Raw genomic sequence first — 14,499 nt, 5'->3', positions numbered from 1 at the left:
TTTCCCAGTATCAGTATGACTAAGAAGAGAGTAAATGGGTACGTGTAGGCAGTAAAGAAACACTTTAGTGGAAATTAATACCAGCTGTGTTTTCTAGCCTGTGTTTGGTCATACCCACTGAAAAGGAGCATTTGGTCTAACACCTCTAAGCAGCCAAACCACAACACAAATTTATCATTTCCAGAATGGAGACTACCTAAGATTAGTGAAGAAGGAATTACAAATACTTCCGGGAATGTAAAGTAGAGAACCATCTGATTCTATTTTAATGTTTGCACACCAAAAACACTTTGGAGGGAAGAGGGAAAGGGCTTGCTCACAGGGAAAGTAGGGGTAGCAGGTGGGGAAATGTGATGGAAATGTTCTTCCTTGTTTCAAATAGCAATATCAAAATGCAAATAATAATAATATAACTCATTTGATCTTGTTCTGGCATATCAGCAAACAAAAAATAACTATTAAGCATGCTCCTTGAAAAATTACTTGGAAAATTTAAGATCAAAGAGTTTTGAAGCTGGAAATTATATTGAAGGTCATCTATTCCAGCCTCCCTTCCTCCTCACAACATGGCAGGTAAAAAAACTGAAACTCATCGATATTAAATTACTTACTCAAAGCCACATAACTTACAAATTCAAAGACTGAAAGGTCGCAGAGATGGAACTAAAATCCAGATATATTCAGACTTCTAGTTTAGTGCTCTTGACAACATATCATGCTTATTATCATATTCCACTGAATTATTCTAATCTGATTGTGCCCTTTGGTTTCCATAATTAAATGACTCTAAGTACTTCAACCTTTCATTTTAAGTTCTTTTATCCATCCTAAGGATTGCTCTTCTCTTTAAAATGATACTCTTTAAAAAGCCAACATCAAATACAGTTAAAGGTTCCTTCAATGTCATATTGAAGTTAATATACTCTAGCATTATATTAATTTTTTAAACAATTGCATCATACTGCTTACTCATACTAATATCTCCTCCCCTTTTTTGATTGTTATTAGAGTGGAGTCAGAAAATAGAGAAAAGTAGGGTACAGAAAAATATATTCAGACTCACAGAACCTCAGAGCTAGAAAAGACTTTCTTTTTCTTACAGGCCCAACTCAAGTTGTCTCTCCTCCATGAAGCCTTTCTTGACAACCCAGCTGGAAAATTATTTCTCTCCCCTCATCATTCTTGTAGCACTCTGTCTAAACATCTCCTCTGAACTTACTGCATTCTTTGTTCCACGTTAGTGATTTGTGTAGAAGTTACTTCCTTCCTATTGGATTACAAACGCCTTGAGAGCAAAACCTTTGTCATATCTACCATACCTGTCAGAGGAAGCACAGTATAGAAAGAAAGGCATTGCACCTGAAAATTGGGAGACCTACATTTGAACCTGGTGTTAATATTTACTAGCTTTATGACCATGTGCAAGTCATTCAGTTCATGTTCATCACCAGTAAGATGAGGAGCATGTCCTACCTCCCTGATGGAGCTGCTGTGAGGAAGGAGCGTTGTAAGCCTTACCAAGCCATGTAAACATACACAACTGTTGTTACTGACTTTTAAAACAAAATTAAAATTGTTGACTCTTTAAAACTAAGAATAGGGAACATAAACTTCAGTTCTATATTATGGACAATGGAGGGGGGAAAGCAATTGAAAAGGAAAACGAGGAGGCACAGGAGCACAGGGGAGAAGACAGGAAAGAAACCATAGTGGGATGGAGACATACTCAAAAGTGTAGTATGCACACAGAGAGACACCCATGAAGATAGAAACAGAATGGACAGAGCACAGAAAATGACAAAAACACACAGAAAAGAGAGTGTCTGCCTTTTTTTTTTTTTTTTGCAGGAGATCAGGGAAGAAAGAAAATCCTCTAGATAGGAAACTTGGGTAACATTTTCAAATTCTGTTATAGAAATGTCTAAATTTCTACTAAAAGTTTCAAAACTCCCTCCCACAGTGGGAAGTATTACAGTTCTTTTTTTTCTTTTTGAGAAAGGGATTTCTTTGAATGCAATAACATCCCTCTCTTGTGGCATTAAAAAAAAAAAACAACAACAACAACCACCAAAAAACTGCTACTACAGATTTCTAAGGCCGTGCTGCATTTTCACGACAATGGACATATCACAGCATATCTGGCCCCACAGACCAGATTAAATTAAGCTGAAGGTCAGTTCCAGACCACATACAAGAGTTCAACGACTACTAGTTACTGTGTCTTTGGCAAGAGTACATAAAGATTATCTTGAATTCTCATCATAAAAAAAAACAGCCTTTGTTCCCATGCATAGCTTAATAAAAAGGGTGCAGTTTGTATTATCTATAAATTACAAATTGAAGAAACACACTAAGAGCTAATGTATTTCCGAGAATAAAAAACAGCTGGTAAAGACAAATGCCAAATTCTCCCCACTGCTTGATTTCTTTTTAATTGACCTCAATGTAAAATGAGAACAATCTGCCTGGAACCCACATTGTCTCTAGCTGAAAATGTGGTGTCTGGTCTGAAGAACAGAGGCTGCTAGTCACCATGCCAAGATGAACTATATCCCAGGGACCTGGTCTTTCTCAAGACCTTACTGGGGCTTAACTCCTTTTAGTGGTTTTGGGATTGCTATTTAAAATTAACAATCAACATATGCAATTAATCTAAGTTTTCTCATTTAAAAAAAAAACTCTAAAGCCAAAGTATTTTTGTGAGCCATTGCAATATGACTGAACGTCTGATCAAAACAGAGACTTGTTTACACTAAGAGACTTATTTTCCACTTCAGCATATGATACCTTGGATCTGACCTACCACGCTAACAAATGATACCTGAACAAAAAGAGCTAAAGATGCTTGACAACTTTATGCCCCAAAGAGTAAAAATATGTTTTCATGAAACCAGGCAAAATATTTCCCCAGTTTCTAAAGAGAATGCAGGTCAACCTGAGTTGTATTCATCCTGAGAATCATTAGATCCCTTGCCCTAATGGAGAGATTCCTTTGTGCCTATGATTTTAGGCAAACAAGAAATTAGGAAGCAGCAAGCAAGGAAAAGCTCCCTGAAAGAAACCGGGGAACTAAGAGCACACTGGGTAAATCTAGTTGGATGCAAAAAGCCATTAGGTAACAAAATAATCCAAGTAGCCAGTTCTATATAACTCTCCATGTGCCCGCTGCTAAATAGTTCTAATATCAGAGTAAGTTGAGAGGGAGAGAAATTTCATTTGCCTTAAGGAGATTACTATCTGGTCAGGTAGACCAAGATCCCAAAGACACCAGAAGTAAGGTCTTCATGGAAGGGTCTCATATTCATCACAGATCCTGAGCCTCAAGGCCTTAAGGTACTAGAAGGCCTATGCTTCCAGGAACTCAGAGATCTGAGTATCAGTTCAACAGTGAGGAATGAAACTACTCAGCCAAGAGCCAAGCCTAAATTCAGTCTATCTTGGGATCCCATACATCATTTTTTCCCGACCCAGAAGCCCAGACAGAATTAACTCTATCTAGACCCCCCCCCCAACACACTCCACCTACCATATATTCAGAATGACTAGTAGTGGAAACTCATGCCACTACCACCACACCAACTCAGCTCACTCATCACAGAACTCCAATCAACTGGTTCTTCTTTCCCTTCTGTTGACTCACCTCCTAGATCCTGCTTTCCTTATCGTTGTGATTCAGAACTGCGTTTCCTGAAGTGAAAATCTCTTCCTCTACTAACTCTCCTCGTATTATCATTCCTGTGTACTTCAGCCTGACCCCTCCATGGCTCATATCTTTCTCTTTCCTACTGTTTGATTATGAACTCTGGAAAACCCTGCTCTAAAGTTAAAAAACTCTGTGTCATCTTATATCTCGTCACCTCATACTCTTTCCATGTTCTGGTACTAGGTGGGCAGTGGCTAGAGCACTGAGCCTGAAGTCATGAAGACCTAAGTTCAAATAGAACCTCAGACGCTTCCTAACTGTGTGATGCTGGGCAAGTCACTTACCCTGTTTGTCTCCGTTTCCTCATCTATAAAATGGAGATAATACGAACACCTATCTCCTGGTGTTGTTATGAGAATCAAATGAGATAATAATTGTAATGCACTTTAACACAGTGCCTGGGCATATAGCACTACATAAATGTTAACTATTAGCTATTATTATTACTAACAGAAATCTGGCTACCTAGTTTAAGATAACACATCCCTAACCACTGTGTTCTTTTTCCTATGGCCTCCCGACACACAGAACCAGGAGAAATAGGCATCATCCTTGCTCCCTGATGCTATGTCTAGACCTCTCTTCTGTCATCTTTCATCAACAATTTGTTTGAGGATCACTCCATCTCTATGTTACCCAATCTAGATACCTGTAAGTCACTGACTAACCTGCTGGTTTTGCTTCCTCCTGTTGCAAGGAATTCAGTATCTGGTTCACAGTCTTTTTCTCTATCACTACCCCTGCCTTCACATTAGGATATTTCAAAACATTCTGGTGTTCCTTGGAATACGCTGGCCTCCAAGTTCAACTTCTTCAATTCCCAAAACCTCCATTTCCCTCCAATTCAGCCACCTATAGAAAGAGTCCACTCCTAGATCTCTTTATCACCTATAACCCTGCTAGATCCAAAAAGCTGAAACCTGCCATTCTTCCCTCTAATCATAACCTCCCATCTTTTCATTTCCTCCTCTGCCTCACTTCTCCTAAACCTTATCTATTATCTAATCTTAACTAGACCTTCACTGTTTCACAGCAACTTTTTTATTCTTCCCTGATCAACTCACACACTCTCCACGGTGCTCTTTTCTCCTTCAATTTATTACTCACCCATTGTCTTTACTTTTCCTTTCAACAGAGAAGCATGTATCCTATTTTACAGAGAAAACTGGGGTATCCATTGTGAATTTCCTTTTCTCCCCTACCCCACACCTCAAAAGCCTTCTTGCCTTTTTTTCAAGTCTGAGGAAGTGGCCTTTCTTCTTGCCAAGAAGAAACTTCTACTTGTGATTTTGATCTGATCCTTTCTCATCTCCGTATGACCCTCTCCCCCTTCCATCCTCCTCCCCAGCCCTAATCTGCTACCTATAAACATGAGCAAGTTTTCCCTATTCAAAAAACAAAAACAAAAACAAAACATTTAGCCCTATCATCCTGTATCTCTTCTCCTTTTTTACAGGCAAACTAATTTCTCAGCTCTCACTTACTTCTGAATTCCTTGCTATCTAGCTTTGAACCTAACACACTATGGAAAATGCTTTCTAAAAGATTATCAATGAGCTCTTAACTGCTAAATCTCTAATGGCTTTTTTTTCCCACTCTTAATTCTATTTGATTCTCTGGAGCTTTTAACCCTGTTGACTTCATTTTCCCCCACTTTTTCTTCCGCTTTGTCTTCCCTGACACTTCTCTCTCTTTTTCCATCTTATACCCATGTGACTTCTTATTTATTTATTTATTGAAGCACAGAGGCTTTATTCTTTTTTAGCCCCAAATTCTCTTCACCCCCCAAGCAATTAAGAAGGCAAGAAAAACAAAACCAATTACAAATATACATAGTCATGCAAAACAAATTTCCATATTAGCTATGTTCTGAAAAGAATAGAAAAAGAAACATACTTCTATACTCAGAGTCCATCAGTTCTCTATCTGGATGTGGATAGTATGTTTTTCATCATGAATACTTTGGAATTGTGGTGAGTCATTGTACTGATCAGTTAAGTCTTTCAAAGTTGATTGTCTTTACAATATTGCTGTTACTAAGTAGACTGTTCTGGTTCTGCTCATTTCACTTTGCATCAGTTTATACAAGTATTCCCAGGTTTTTCTGAAACCATACTTTTCATCATTTCTTACAGCACAATAATATTCCACCATATTCATATAACAGAACTTGTTCAGCCACTCCCCAACTGATAGGCACCCCCTCAGTTTCTGATTCCTTGCCACCACAAAAATAACTGGTATAAATATTTGTGCATGTGTTACCTTATCCTCTTTCTTGGATCTCTCTGGGTACAGCCTTAATAGTGGTATTGCTGGGTCAAAAAGTATTCATAGTTTTATAGCCCTTTGGGCATAGTTCCAAATTGTTCTCCAGAATGATTTGAGCAGTTCACAACTCCACCAACAGTGCATTAGTGTCCCAGTTTTCCCACATCCCCTCAGACATTTATAATTTTCCTTTTCTGTCATCCTAGCCAGTCTGATGGATGTGACATTATAATTCAAGAGTTGTTTTCATTTGCATTTCTCTAATTTTTAGTGACTTAGAGCATTTTTCTTACCTGGATATTGATAACTTTGATTTTTTTTCCCTCTGAAAGCTTCCTATTAATATTCCTTGACCATTTTTCAATTAGAAAATGGCTATTGTTTTTATAAATTTGACTAAGTTCCCCATATATTTTAGAAATGAGACCTTTGTCAAAGAAACTTAATGTAAAGATTTTCCCCCCAGTTTGCTTTTCTTCTAATTTTGGCTGCATTGGTTTTGTTTGTGCAAAAACTTTTAATTTTATATAATCCAAATTTTCCACTTTACCTGCCATGAACCTCTGTATCTTTTATTTGGTTGTGAACTCTTCCCTTATCGATATGTCTGATAAGTAATTTCTCCCCTGCTCCACTAATTAGCTAATGATATCACCCTTTAGGTATAAATCATGCTTCCATTTTGAGCTTATTTTGGTATATGGTATGAGATATTGGTCCATGCCTAGTTTCTGGAAGACTATTTTCCAGTTTTTCCACAACAGTTTTTGTCAAATACTGAGCTCTTGACCCAATAGCTGGGATCTTTAAGTTTATCAAACACTAGACTACAATGTTCATCTTCTTCAGTATCTTGTGTAACTAATCTGTTCTAATGATCAGCTTCTCCATTTCATCCCTAGTGCCAAACTGTTTTGATGATTACAGCTTTGGAGTATAGTTTGAGGTTTGGTACTGCTATGCCCCCTTTCTTCCCATTTTTTTTTAATTGATTCCCTTGATATTCTTGACTTTTTGTCCTTCCAGATGAATTTTTTTCTAGCTCTATAAAGAATTCTTTGGTAGTTTGATCAGAACTCACTTAATAAGTAAATTAATTGAGGTAGTAAATATCCCCAATATTTTTGTTATACTGGTTCGGCCTACCCATGAATAATTAATATTTTCCAATTATTTAGAGATGTTTTTATTTGAGTGAAGTGTTTTGTAATTGGTTTCCTATAGTTCCTGTATGTGTCTTGGCAGAAAAATTATACTGTCTGTAATTATTTATTTCAAATGGAATTTCTCTATTTCTTCCTGATGGATTTTGTCGGTAATATAAAGAAATGCTGGTGATTTGTGTGGTTTTATTTTATATCGGGCAACTTTGATAAGGTTGTTAATTACTTCAATTAATTTTTTAATTGACTCTCTAGAGTTCTCCAGCTAAACCATCACATCACGTGCAAAAAGTGATATTTTGTTTCCTCACTGCCTATGTTTATTCTTTCATTTTCTTTTTCTTCTCTTATTGCTATAACTAGCATTTTTAGTACAATATTGAACAGTAATGGTAATAATGGACTTCCCTGCTCCATCGCTGAACTTACTGGAAAGGCTGCTTGCTTATCCCAATTACAGGTAATGCTTGCTCTTGATTTTAGATATATACTGCTTATCAATTTAAGGAAAGCTACATTTATTCCTTTGCTTTCCAGTGTTTTTAACAAGAAAAAATATTTTGTCAAAAAACTTTTTCTGTATCTATTAAAATAATCATGATTTTTGTTGTTTTTCTTATTGATGTAGTAGTTAATTATGTTTGTAGTTTTCCTAATAATTAAACCAGCCCTACATTCCTGGTATAAATCCATCCTGTTCATAGTATATGATCTTTATAATATATTGCTATAATCTCTTTGCTAATGTTTTATTCAAAACTTTTGGTGCAATATTCACTAGGGAAATTGGTTTATAGTTTTCCTTCTCTATTTTGACTGGCCCTGGTTTAGGTATCAAGACCATATTTTTGTCATAGAATGAATTTGGTAGGACTCCTTTTTTAAAAATTTTTTCACACAATTTATGTACTGCAGTTTTTTCTTTTGCTGTTGTTCTTGAATCATTTTCAGTCGTGTCCAACTCTTTATGACCCCATGTGGCGTTTTCTTGGCAAAAATACTGGAGTAGCTGGCCACTTCTTTCTTTAGCTCATTTTACAGATAAGAAACTGAGAAAAGCAGGTTTAAGTGACTTGACCAAGGTCAGACAGCTAATAAGTAAGTATCTGAGGCCGAATTTGAAGTAAGGAAGATGAGTCTTCCTGACTCCAGGCCTAGCACTCTATCCACAATGCCACCTAGCTGCCCTTTTTTTCTTAGGGAGCTATTTATGGCTTGTTTAATTTCTTTTTCTAAAATAGAGTTATTTAAGGTTTCAGGCTTCTGTTCCATTAATCTGGGCAACTAATTTTTGTAAATATTCATCCAATTCACTTAGTTGTCAGTTTTACTGGCATATAATTAAACAAAATACTTCCTAATACTTGCTTTTATTTTGTTTTTATTGGTTTTGAATCTACCCTTTTCATTTTGATGCTTGTAATTTTTCTTTTTTAAAAATAAAATTGGCCAATGATTTATCTATCATATTGAATTTAAAAAAAAGACCCAGTTCTTAGTTTATTTATTAGTTCAATGGGTTTTTTACTTTAAACTTTGTTAATCTCTCCTTTGATTTTCAGGATTTCTATTTTGGTGTTTAATTAGGGGTTTTAAATTTGTTTTTCCAGTTTTTTCAGTTGAATGATCAATTTGTTGATCTGTTCTTTTTCTCTTTAACTGATGTAAGGACTCAGAGATATAATTTTTTTCCTATGTATTGCTTTGGTGTGCCACAAGTTTTAGTACATTATCTCACTTTTGTCATTATCTTTAATAAAATTATTGATTGTTTCTATGATTTGTTCTTTTATGCATTCATTCTTTGAGATTAGGTTATTTAGTTTCCAATTAATTTTTAATCTATGACTCAAAGGCTCTTTATTGAATGTAATTTTTATTGCATTATGGCCAGAAAAAAAGATCCATTTAATATTTCTGCTTTTATGCATTTGTTTGTGAGGTTTTTATGCCTAATACATGGGATTTTTTTTGTGAAGGTGCAATGCACTACCAAGAAATAGGTATATGGCTTCTCTCTTCCCATTCAATATTCTCTGGAGATCTAGCATATCTAACTTTTCTAAAATTCTATTCACCTCCTTAACTTCTTTCTTATTTATTTTATGGTTAGATTTATCTAGGTCTGAGGGGATAAACTGAAGTTCCAGCATGACAGAGTTTTAATATTTCTTTCTGTAACTCATATAACTTTCTTTTAAGAATATGCATGCTCCGCTATTTGGTGACTATATATTAAGTATTGATATCAATTCACTGTCGATGGTATCTTTTAACAAAATGTAGTTTCCCCATTAACTCTTTTTACTAGATCTATTTTTGCTTTTGCTTTGTCTGAGATCATGATTGCTATCTCTCCCTTTTTCAGTTCAACTAAAGCATAATAGATTCTGCTCTAGCCCCTTATTTTAACTCCATGTGTAATCTTTCTGTTTCAAGTATTTTTCTTATAAACAACATATTTTTGGATTCTGATTTCTAATTCATTCTGATATCCTCTTCTGTTTTATGGGTAAGTTCATCTTATTCAAAATTATGATTGGTAACTGTATGTTTCCCTCCATCCTATTTTCTTATACTTATCCTTTTCTTTTTTACCCTGTTCTCTCCTTGAGTGCTTCTGACCACCAACTAACTCCCTTAATCTAGCCTCTTATTCCCCGCCCTCTTCTTTTAACTCTTTTCTCTCCTACTTCTCTGTTGGATAAAATGAATTTCTGTACCCAAATGTACATATATGTATAATGTTCCTTCCTTGACAGTTCAGATGACAGTGAGGTTCAAATGTTGTCTCTTCCCTCCATCCCCATCCCCTCCATAATATAAATTCTTCCATGCATTTCCCATTTATGTGAGATAATTTTCCCCATTCTTCCTCTCCCTTCATTCCTCTCCCAGTACATTTTCCCCTCACTCTTCCATTCTTCTTTTGAGATCATCTCAGCAAAAAAGAATCACACCCAGGCCCTCTGCCTAATTAGACTCCCTCTGAGATTACCAACTATGATGAAGCTCTGTATTCTCTCCCCATAAAGGAATGTAAACAGTTTAATCTTATTTAATTGCTTATGATTTCTCCTTCATGTTTACCTTTTTATGCTTCTCTTGAGTCTTGTGTTTTTTTAATGTTAAATTTTCTAGTCAGCTCTCTTCTTTTCATTAGGAAACTTGAAAGTCTTTTATTTCTTTAAAGCCCATTTTTCACCCTATGGGATTATACTTAGTTTTGCTATATATTATTCTTGGCTGTAATCCTAGCTCCTTTGCCTTCTAGAATATCATATTCTAAGTCCTATATTTCTTTATAGTGGTGGCTGCTAAATTCTGTGTGGTTCTGACTGTGGTTCCACAGTATTTGAATTATTTCTTGCTTGCTACTTATAGTAGTTTTTCTTTGACTTACTTCTGGATTTTGATTATAATTTTCCTGAATTTCCTTAAAATCTTCATTTGAGGGAATTTTTTCAGAAGGTAACTGATGGAGTCTTTTGATTTCTACTATGCCCTGTGGTTCCAAGAGATCTGGGCAGTTTTACTCTACAATTTTTTGAAATGTGATGTCTAGGCTCATTTTTCGTTTGCATTTTTCACAATGATTCTCAAATTATCTCTCCTCAATCTATTTTCCAGGTCAGTTGCTTCTCCTATGAGATGTTTCACATTTTCTTCTATCTTTTTCCTGCCTTGACTTTGTTTTATTCATTCTTGATACAGTTAACTCCCTTTTCACAACTTTCTTGCATAGCTCTCATTTTCCCCCCATTTTTTCCTCTACCACTCTTATTTGGTTTTTAAAATCTTTTTTTTTAGGTTTTTTTTTTTAAATCTCTTTAATTCTTCTAAGAATGTTTGTTGGACTTATGTCCAAAATACATTTTTTCTTGAGGCTTTGCTTGTAGATGTCTTGACATCATTGTCTTCTTCCGTGTTTAAGCTTCCTTGTCACCACAGTCAGTCTTTATGGTTGGATTCTTTTTTGGTTTGCTAATTCTTCCAACCTACTTCTTGACCTTGGACTTTACTTTAGTGTTGTGTTCTGCTTACTCCTGTGAAAGATCTTTCCTGAGCGTCTGTCTTTTTATGTCCTTCTGCTGTATTCATGTTCCATCTGGTGCCCTATAAGTTTTCAGTCCTTCTAAAGTAGAGTGATCTGGGGAGAAGTTTGTTAACTGCCCTCCTGGTATGAGCTCTGCAAATTCCTGACCCATGCTTGGATCTGTTGGATGGTATGTGGTTGAGTTTCAGTAGGCTGCTGCTGGACTCTTACTCTTAGCCCACTCTGCAGGTTCAGAGCAACTGAACTGATGGCTTCCCTTTGGTCATGTTTTCCTGATCTGGTTATTCCACTGTAGGCTTATTTGCAGGCCTACAGGTTAGAACTGTATTCCCCCTCTGCTCTTGGCCTCATAGCCACATAGCTAAGATTTTAGAACTCATTTCTCACTCTGTACACAGGTTAGGCTTCCCTTGCTCATGATCATTTCTCTTCACCCTGGTACTATGACCCAGAACTGCATAATGGGCAACAGCGCTGCCAGATGGTTCCTATTCCCAATACTAGTTCAAGGGTCCTCTGGAGATCTCTTTCTGCCCTGGTGCTTCCAGCGCTAGTATTCAGTCTCAGTCCCTTTACCATCTCTGAGTGCTAAAATGTTCTCTACTGATGCCACTATTGCCATTACTGCCTTTACTGCCACTATGCTGAGCTCCTGGCCAGCCTCCAATGCAGTGTCTGCAGGCTTCTCTGTCTCCCTATACTTCTCTTGGATGGGAAAATGACTCACTGTGACTTTTTCTTAGCTTTCCCAAACAAAATTTGGCCTGACGTGTTTTCTAGGTTGTTGCAGAGGTGGTGTATTGAAAGAATTGAGCAAAAAATGCTGACACTCAATCTTGACTCTGTCTCCACCTTACCTCCCTATTTCCTTTACTAGTATAACATCCATCTCCTGCTCCCTTAGCTAATACTCCTACCATCCCATGTTCTATCCTAGGTCCTCTTCTTTTTACTGTCTGTATTCCTTTGGTTTCTTAACAGCGCCCTATGAACCTATGTTCAATGATCATCTCTATGCAGATGACTCCAATTCCACAACTACCTGCTAGATATATTCGTCTGGATTTCTAACCAATGTCCAAACTCAATATGTCCTCCCCCAACCTACCCCTACTCCTAAACTTCCTATTTCTATTGAGAATGTTTTCAACTACCTTCCCATCTCCCATGTTCACAACCTTGAAGTCATTTTGACTCTTTCTTCTCTCTCATTACCCATATCTAATCAATTATCAAATCTTGTCAGTTTACCTCTGAGTCTCTTACATTCATTCTCCCCTCTTTTCATTCACACAGCCACCAAGCTAGCTCAAATCTTCATTAGCTCTTGCATGGAATATTGCAATACCTCCCTAATTGGTCTCCCTGCCTCAACTCTCTTCTCTCTCCAATCTATCTTCCATTGTGCTGCCAAATTAATATTCCTAAAAGACCAAAAGAGCATGTAACTTCCCTGCTCAAAATCTTCAATAGTACCCTACCACTTGTAGGATAAAACATAAACTCCTCCATAATCTTGTTCCCAACCATCTTTCCAGACTTATTTCATAAAACTCTACATACACACACCCCAAACACATTTTAATTCTAGCCAAACTAGCATATTAGTTAAACTCAACATCACATCTCCCATGTCCATGTCTTTCAACCATCCTAGAATGCACACCCTCTTCATCTCCACCTCTCAGACTCTTTAGTTTCCTTTAAGGCCCAACTCAGGTGCCTACCTCCTTGGTCAGTCAATAAGCAATTATTAAGTGTTTATTATATGCCAGGCACTATGCTAGGTACTGGGGATACAAATACAAGGAAAAAAAATTATCTGCCCTGAAGGAGCTTATATTCTAAAAGGGAAGACAACACATTAAAAAAAATTAAAAAGGGAGTTAAGAGAGAGGGAAAGTACTTGGTAGGAGGACATGACGAATAAGTCCAGAGGAGTGAAACCTGGCATGAAATAAAGAATGGCCTGAGAACTCTCTAAATGAGGGTCCTGAGCAAAGTTCTCTATATTCCAATCAGAGGCAGAAGCTGTAAATTCTAGGGCTGATATGATCTTACAGGATCAAAAAGTTTCTAGGACATGGTAAAATATTATTTCCTGATTCCCCCCAGTTGTTATAGCTATTAGTAAAATCTCTCTCTCTCCTTCCTCAAATTATATTCGAGTTACTTATCTATGCAATGTTATATCAATTCCAGTAAAAGGTAAACTCCCTGAGGAGAAGGACTGGTTCTTTTTTTTTAAATTTTGTATCCCTAGTGCCTAGCATAGTGCCTTGCACATATATCAAGGATCTATAATTTCACCTTAGTGGAAATCTTTCCATGTGTCCTGTACATAGCAGACACTTAGTAAATGTTTGCTGAATTGAACTGAATTACCATCTAGTTAGATAAAACAAGACTAATACATATTAAACCTCCCAGAAGGCAAAAAGTTCAAATGTATTTAAGTGCAAAAATGTGTGGTATGGACAATAAGTACCACATAAGTTCATAGAAGAGAGACCATCGGGGGTCACACAAAGACTTTGTAGAGGAGGAGGCACTTGAAATGGATCACTCCACTGTTTGCAGCACACCAAGCTGATGTTGACTCCTACATCTGGCCCAATTGGTATTACTTAAAGTCTTTTCTGTCTACCTCTAAAAGGCCACTAATGTTATTTGTGGTTCTGAACAGGGAGTGAGAAAGGACCCTTAGAATAGTCAGCACCAAAGGAGTTGAAGGTTATTCTTGTCTCATTCTAATGCATGTTTATTTCAAGACTAAAATATTTAGACAGATGGAGGGGATTCAGTTGCTGATAAGATGCAAGCAATCAGCAACAACCTTATCCTCATCCAAAAGCATCTATTAATTGCCTGTTTGTGCGTGGAGTCATGCAGCGTTGGGCACTCTAAGACATCTGCTCCATTCAAGGCAACAAACAGTGAAAGGATTTCAGGTCCGCCCCAACAAAGAGGACGCAGCTGCCAAACCCCCTAAATACCATCATTTCTGAATCATTGATGAAAATCTCCAGAGGAGTTATTAGCAGTTGCTAATGCCAGGATGTACTTTCTAAAAGAAAAACACAGTAAGCAGTCTGGAGCTACAAGTGTAGAGCCAGTTACAAACTGAAGCTTGGGGTTGTTCTTGTCATTTAAATCCCTGCCAACCAGGAGAAGAATGAGAAGCAAGTCCCTGGAGAAATCCTTACCCTCCTCCTCTACAACCAAGGTCCTTATAGTGAATCCATGAGAGGGAAAAGGAAATTTCTGTCCTGTCAAGAGATTAGAGAAAAGGCATTTATAAGTAA

General features: G+C 36.9%; 1 protein-coding gene across 5 annotated transcripts in view; it reads right to left on the bottom strand.

Moving 5' to 3' along the window:
- Positions 1-14,499, bottom strand: part of EXD3 (exonuclease 3'-5' domain containing 3) — a 411,990-nt gene that overhangs the window by 321,038 nt on the left and 76,453 nt on the right. Inside the window, exon 2 of one of the 5 annotated variants that reach the window (XM_027849178.1) lies at positions 14,401-14,463. The exons of the other annotated variants lie outside the window; for them this stretch is intronic. The gene's annotated coding sequence lies outside the window, so the exon portion shown is untranslated. The remainder of the gene's footprint in view (positions 1-14,400; positions 14,464-14,499) is intronic. 5 annotated transcript variants of the gene reach the window in all.

Source organism: Vombatus ursinus, unplaced genomic scaffold (assembly GCF_900497805.2).
Source record: "Vombatus ursinus unplaced genomic scaffold, bare-nosed wombat genome assembly UNPS02000580.1, whole genome shotgun sequence".
Taxonomy (NCBI): domain Eukaryota; kingdom Metazoa; phylum Chordata; class Mammalia; order Diprotodontia; family Vombatidae; genus Vombatus; species Vombatus ursinus.
Note: the sequence above shows the minus strand (reverse complement) of the source record. Positions and strands in the feature narration are given on the sequence as shown.